An 8,392-nucleotide genomic window follows, 5' to 3' on the forward strand; every position below is an offset into this window, starting at 1 on the left:
GAGACAAAAGGCCCCACTATTGTACTCAACTACCACCCAACTCCGACGGTTGATGTTTGGAACAACCGTCATCAACAAAAATACCAACCCGAAGTGGGAGAGGCAACGACTTGTAATAACACGAAAGAAGTCGTTGATGATTACATAGATTGGTATTATCATTTTGGTCATCCACATGTGATTAATAATGATCCGGAGGCCCATCCACTTATCAAAAGGAAATAGAAAAAAGGAAGGCTGCCGAGGAGAGCAAAGAGACAAAGGGACTATTTGGTATGACTTGGAAGAAATTTCATGTCGGTACGTAACTTTGTTATCCTCATGACTTGGAATTTAGTTCTAATTTATATTATGTATTATGGAATAATCTCTTAAGACTCTTTTTTATATGTGAATAGAAAGAGCGAGGACAAAAGTTGGCTAATAGTATGAGTTCATGCATCCGTGCTAATGGTGTGATTGTAGCTCCTCAACCAAGGACCTTACAAGAGCAAATAAGGAACATGCATGATCCAACCAAGAAAGAATTGTACGATGGGTTGGTCACGGAAGAAAGAGGCTTAAAGAGGGGCAGAAAGTCCATTGGAGGTGCGAGTACTAGCCATAGTCAACCGTCATCTAGCAGCGAAGAGACGCTTTTGGAAGAGGATGTGCATGGTGTGGGTACTAGCCAAAGAGGTGGTCGCGGTATTCGTAGTGGCGATGGTCGTCGTGATGGTCCTCGCACTCGTGGTGGTGGTACCACCAACAAAAGAAGTCGTGGTCATTGTCCTTAATTATGGTTGTGTGACATTTGATAGCAGGACAACTTTTTATTTCCTAGCTTTGTGTGGTTTGTTTTTAGTTTATGGATATTATCAAGAACTAATGATTGTGTGGTTAGTTTTTATCTTATAGATATTATTACGAACATGTTATGAATTGTGTGGTTATGGATTTTAGCTTATGAATTACTTGGAATGAATTAACATGTTATGAACTGTGTGGTTAGTTACTGGTTGACTGATAAAATTGAGATAACTCTCAAGTTACCAACCATAACTAGTTTAGCCACAAAATGTTAAGTTTTAAGGTAGTTACGGTTGGTAATAAAATACACTTACAAACCGTAGAAAACTTACGGTTGGTAACGACAATAGAGGCCAAACCGTAGTGAAGTTACGGTGTGTATTGTTTTTGCATTATCAACCGTAAATTACCCTGGAACTTTTGAGATTTTGAGAGGTTACACTTACGGTTGGTAAAGAAACAACCTAATCAATCGTAACCCTGGTATAACAAAATTTTGCAGAGTTACGGTTGGTAAATTTAATTGAGCAGTGAACCGTATCCCTGACAATTAATTTTTCATCAGAGTTACGGTGTGTATAATTCTAGGACATACCAACCGTAACTTTGATGAAAAGTCAATTTTCAGGGTTACGATTTGTTACTATATTTTAGTTACCAACCGTAACATATTTATTTCCTGGATATTCATGAGCTTATCTACTGAGTTGTCATTGTTTGATTTGAAAATATAGCCGTTGAAACCTTGATTATATTTTCAAAAAATAGATCCGTTACATAATACAAAAAAAATGAATTTATATATATAGCCATTGTTTGTTATATATATGTGCTTATTATCCTTACTAGAAGTTACACCTCCACATGAATCATCTCCTACCTTACCTTAAACTAGATTATGGCTCCAAATCCTGAATTTACATTGGAAGAAGATTTATGTATTTGCCGCAACTATGTTCTATGCTATCCAAAAAGAGGAGAAGAACGATGTTGATGTGGTTTTGTAGGGCTGAACATGGTGTCGGTTAACCGTTGGAAACCGACCGAACCAGACCAATAAGCAAGAAACCGAACCAAACAATTTAGATTTGGATTGGTTTGGTAAAAAAAGTTGAAAAACCGACATTACTGGTTTGGTTTTGGTTTGAACTGAAAACCGAACCAAAAACCATTGGGGAACCGATTAATTTTTAAACTTAGTTTCTACCGTCGATTTAAAAGTATTAGATTCTACCCATTGATTTAGAGGATAAATAGAAACCCTAAATCTAATATTTCATTATGATACTCTCCCTCTTTCTCTTTCTCCTTCTCTCAGCCGCCTCCCTTCTCCACCCCCAACTACAGCTGCTGCTACTCGACTTTTTTCTTCCCATCTTCCTTTCGTTTTTATTTGTCAATACCTAAATTAAGATATATTATATATCTTCTTTTGATCTCTAGAATTAGAGTAAGCTTTAACTATTCTTGATTTTTTTTTGTCTGTATATTTGTGTAAACCAATACTATCGGCAACTACGATTTTTTTATCTGTAAATTTGTCTATTTTTTTTTTTGGTTTGACATAATTATTGGTTAACCAAAAACCACTGGGACAAACCGAAACCAACTGGAACCTTTTGGAAACCGAACCAATGGTTAATGGATTGTCGGTTTAGATTTTTAGAAACCAATAATATTGGTTTCGGTTTTGGTTTGGCTAGAAACCGAACCAAAACCGACCATGAACAGCCCTATGGTTTTGTGAGTACAAGTTATTTGAGAACTCTTTTTGAAAAATTTTGTTCCGAAACAGGTAACCCTAATCACCGTGATGGAATTATTTTGTATGTTCGATATGGAACTATTCGGGATAACGTTCAAGAATTTATGGCATTAGTTCGTATTATGGGTTAAATATGATTAAGGGCTGAAACTGACACTGAAGTTTTAGAGAGCTCTATTCAAGAATGAAGACGATGGAAAAGGTCGAGATTTCAATACTTACCTCATTTCAACATCCTTAAAGACTTCTATCGCACTCGTAGACCGGGATATTAGTATCCTTTTAAGTCGCACGAATGAATGAGTTGTAATGTCATTTATATTTGTAATCGATTAATGGTTGTAATGTTGATTTAGTAATGAAGATAGTCTAATGGTTTTAAATGACTTACATCTGGTTGGCCTTAGTTGTAAGTATTAGTTACGGTTGGTAACAACATTATAGGAACCAACTGTACATTACAATGGTAGTTATAGTGTGTTTGTGTATCTTGTTACGGTTTGTAGCTTCATTATCGTGACCAACCGTAAATGACAACGGCAGTTATAATTGGTTTGTGAAGGTAGTTACAGTTGATAACTACATTATCGTTACCAACCGTGCGTAACTACGATTCGTAATTGAACTCTTTTACAAACCGTAAATAACACCGAAACTCGAATTCTACCCAAAAATACTTCATTCATAACGTGAATCAAATAGATATGATATTGCCACTTTTAATCACATCAAATTTAGTCAAAATACCAAAACACAAAATATAATTCTTTTTCAACACCCTTCACAACATTTACGCATCTTCATCGTCGGTCATAACTATGAATTGGGATGGCAAGGAATGTATAATGGACTTCCATAATTCAATCCCAGCCTCAAATCGATCGCACCAAGATTTGGGAGTTCACCGTCACAATCAATTCCAGCATCAAAGGAGGTAATGGGCTTCCTTCTTGTAATTGGAGGCCGATATAATGATTTCCATGCACATTCCCATGACAACTGTTTTTGTTGTTGACAAATCTTCGTCAAACGGTATTCTTGTTGGTGCAAATGTATAGTAAATGCTACATTTTATACCCATATTTATATTAGCTAGGATACAATATTTTAGTTACTAATACTATTTTAGTGTTTTTGTAGAAAGTACAAGTGAATTCGATCATCCAACGAATAAACAGCAAAATGTGAGACTTAATGGTGTTTGCAACGAAAATGATGAAATGTGGTTGGCCTGGTATTTTCATGTATCAGCAACCACAATGATCAAATATGCTGGCCTGGTATTTCTATATATCAGCAGCATTTATTATGCTGGCCTGGTATTTCTATATATCAGCAACACTTTTTATGCTGGCCTGGTATTTTCATGTATCAGCAGCCGGGTTGGCCTGGTATCTCCATGTATCAGCAACCACAATGATGAAATGAGGTTGGCCTGGTATCTCCATGCATCATCAACCACATTGATAAAAATGACAATTTGAGACTGGCCTGGTATTCTTTATATATCAGCAGCGCTCATATGACTCCCGACACCGAAACGATGTCCACTGGAATTGTCTTGGCATGTTTCAAATAAGCCAGGCCCAATAGTGTGTCTAAAGGGACTCCAGTCTCCACCACATTTCTTTGTGGTACATGCATCTCAACAGCATGGTTTATTCCTTGTCACCACAAAACCAAAAGCAACCTCGAGCAGTTGCCGTTACTTATTCTTCACAGTGCAAGATGGTGGTTGCATGGGCGAGATAAAGACATCACAGTGATACCTTCTATCCGGCAGTAACATTTCTTCAAGGTTTTTGATTGTTCTTAATGGCTGAAGTAAGCGCAGGCAATGGTGGCATGATCAGCGCAAGGGGAGAATTCAAGCAGTATAGGAAGTTGCTGTTGAACTGGTGGGTTTGCTGTGGCCGGAAAGTGGGTTTCGTTGACAGTTCTCAGTGAAGAAAATTAATTGTTGGAGTCTTGCAACAATAGAAGAAACGTCAGATGTATCAAACAATAAATATAAGAACCGTATCAAACAACTCTACCACGAAAAAATTGATGAGGGCAGAATCACAGGTTCAACAAGCTGTCCTTAACACATTAGTTCGCGGGTATACTCTAAAGTAATGCTAAACCCCAACGTGCGAAGATGTTTCCAGGATAAGACTGCCCGATATAACTTGTATTAGCACAATACAAGTTACCCACTCTTAAACTCAGCAACAGGGATGGAAGTAAAACGCCGCACGAAAATAAATGCAAGAAGATGAAGAAAAGTAGATCCAGAGATGGTCGCTGCTTGTGTGTTTTGAAAAGAGATTTTTGAGTTGTATTTATAGGAAAATTAACTTGCAAATCAAGTTAGGTTTAGGTTTTTTCTTATAAAACGAGTTTTGTTTCTTGTAAAACAATTAAACACAAAAAAAAAGAATTTTTTCCATAAATAAAACTCTTAAATAAATTATTTATCAAGTTAAAAACTTGCAAAAAATAATTTCAAGTAGAAACGGACTTGGTGCTTGGTACACGCGCATGGGCATGGGTCGAAACATGTATTTTTCGCCCCACCCGCTCCACCCACATTGTTTTACAACATATCCATGAGAACATGGTAATATAGTGGAGCACCTCTTTAGTTTTCCACAATGTGGGACTAAAGGTTCCATTTCATTCACTCAAAAATGAGTGAGTATCCTTAGACCCTTAGGTCATGAGATCAAACCACACCAAGACCAAAAAATCATTTATTAAATAACTCATTTTCTCCAACAATCCCCCACATGAATGAAATCTCGGTAAAAAACGAAAAATCAGAGTACGGAAAATACCATTTAGGCAAAGGTGTCCATGAGGTCTTGAACCTTGCTTAGTGAGAAGTTACCGGAACTACTAGCTAGACAGTGAACTATGTCTTGAACTGCTAGCGTTTGGTGTAATTCTAATAACATCCATGCATGATATCCTCCAAGTGTTGCTAAGTTCGTGCCGTTTTGTCCATTTTGGCCGTGGACATATCCTTTTTCTCAAAATGCTTTAGAGAATCGGCTTCATTCTCATTGGAAGCGACCCACTTCCTCATTCAGATAGGTGAGTTCAGGAGTGTTTACTGCTACACCCCGCTTCAATCTTAAATTGAAACTATAGAACTCATTAAGACTTAATTAAAAGTCATCCTCCACATGCAGTCACACTATCACATCAACACCATAGGGAAGGGAAAAAGAATGAAATTCTCTGATAGTGTTTACCTTTACCCACCATAAATTAGTTGTCTCATTCGAAACCTTGTTATTGGAATCTCCAGTCAGCAAGGTTGAGTATCCTTCATGGAAAGTTTAATTATTTGAGCCTAAGCCCCATCCCCTTCGATGCTTTACTAACTATCTCCTTGGGCAAACCTTTCGTCAAAGGGTCCGCGATATTCTCCTTGGACCTTGTACAATATATGGAAATAACGCCTGTGGAGATTAGTAATTTCAAAGAATCATGTCTTCTACGCATATGTATAGACTTTCCATTGTAGAAGCTATTCTTAGCTATAAAGGTAATGACTGACTGGATGATAGAAATTCTAGGGGATCATCTACACATCTCTTTCGAGAATCACGTTTCATAGGAAAAACATTCTCAAAGAACTCATCATCCCTAGACTCCATGATAGTATTCAAGCCTATGTCATAAATTTCAGAACTCACAACCATAAACCTATGAGCACTAGAATGCTCAGGATACCCTATAAAAACACAATCAACGGTTTTGGGTCCTATCTTATTTGTCTTAGGAGGAGGGATGGCCACATTTTCCAAGCACCCCCACACTTTGAAGTAATCATAAGATGGTTGTTTACCTTTCCATAACTCATATGGAGTTTTATCTGATCCTTTAAAGGGTACTCTGTTCATGATGTAATTAGATGAGAGGATAGCCTCCCCCCACAAATTCGAAGGTAATCCTGAACTAATCAACATGGCATTCATCATATCCTTAAGGGTACTGTTCTTACGTTCAGCTACACCATTGGATTGAGGTGAATAAGGGGATGTAGTTTCATGTATTATGCCATGTTCTTCATAGAAATCTCCAATAGGAATTAGATACTCACCACCACGGTCAGACCTAAAAGTTGTAATGGTAGCATTAATTGGTTTTCAACTTCACGTTTATATATCTTAAAGGCTTCTAAGTCATCGTCCTTCCCTCTAAGCAAATAAACCTGACAGTACCTCGTACAATAATCTATAAAAGTGACAAACCATTTCTTACCACCTCTAGTTTGAACTGACTTCATGTCAACTACGTCTGAATGAATCAATTCTAAGGGTTTAGTGTTTCTCTGGACATTCTTCCTGAATGATTTCTTAGCATGCTTACATTCTACGCAAATCTCAGACTTATGACTTTTATATAAAGTGAATTTGGGTATGCAGTCTACGCTAGCCAGTTTATGCATTGATTTGTAATTTACATGACCAAGTCTTCCATGCCAAACATTCGATGAACACACATGTAAGCAGAAGAATCATTCAATTTCACTTCAGGACAAGTTACATTAAGTTTTTAAAGACCCCCAGTCTTATAACCCTTACCCACATAATCATTGCCCTTAGTTACTATAAGTTTTCCAGACTCAATTGAAACTTTAAAACCCTTATCATCTAAAACAGAACAAGAAACAAGATTTTTGCAGATGTCTGGAACATGAAGAACTTCATTCAACGTGAGAGTCTTGCCAGATGTGAGCTTCAGACCGACCTTTCTTTTTCCTGCAACCTCTGATGCAGATGAGTTACCCATATAGAGTTTCTCGCCTTCCCTTACCCTCTGGTAGGAGGTGAAAAGGTCTCTGTTCCCACAAACATGCTTGGTAGCTCCAGAGTCTACCCACCTGTCCATCACATTGGTCACCAAATTAACTTCAGACACTACAGCAGAAAACTCATCCTTGTTCTTTTCAACCAAGTTAGCATTATCCTTCTTGTCCTTACGATGTCTACAGTGAACTGCCATATGGCCAGTAACTCCACACGCATAACAAGCACCCTTAATTTTAGTAATGCTAGACTCTGGTTTTCGAAACATACCTTTCTTGGGAGGACCACGCTTAGAGTTACGATTGTTACTCTCACCTTTTTCAGCTTTGGAAGATCTATGTTCAGTCGTATGAGCTTTATTACTCATGTCCCTTGCAGAAGACACGTTCTTATCTTTGGAGCACAACAACTCTTCCACTTGAATCTTCCTCCCTAATTCAACAATGTTGAGCTCGCCAGTTTCATGTCTTAGCTTTTTCTTGTACTCAGACCAGGAAGTTGGTAACTTCTCAATTACCGCAGACACTTGAAACGTCTCATCAATGACCATACCTTCATCAAGAATCTCATTAATAATCTGTTGAAATTAGAGGAATTGATCAACAACAGGCTTATCATTCGTCATCTTGAAGTCCATAAACTTTGCCACCAGAAATTTCTTGCTCCCTGCAGTCTCCGCTTGATACTTTGCTTCTAACGCAGTCCACAAATCATAAGCACTGAAATTTTCTTTAGCATTGTAAAAATCATACATCGTATCTTCCAAACCATTCATGATATGATTTTTCGCCAGAAAATTACACCGCTTGTTATACTCGATCACCTCCTCAGTTAAAGCTTCAGCATTCATCAATTCATCATGTGGAACAAGTACATAATCCAGTTCATGATGGCTTAGATAAAACAACATCTTGGATTGCCATCTCTTGAAATCCTTTCCATTAAACTTTTGTGGTCTTTCAACGTCGTTCTTTCCCATTGTTACAAGGAATAGTAATGTGTTAAGATTGTTGGAGTCTTGCAAAAATAGAAGAAA

This window comes from Papaver somniferum, chromosome 5 (assembly GCF_003573695.1).
Source record: "Papaver somniferum cultivar HN1 chromosome 5, ASM357369v1, whole genome shotgun sequence".
NCBI classification, from domain to species: domain Eukaryota; kingdom Viridiplantae; phylum Streptophyta; class Magnoliopsida; order Ranunculales; family Papaveraceae; genus Papaver; species Papaver somniferum.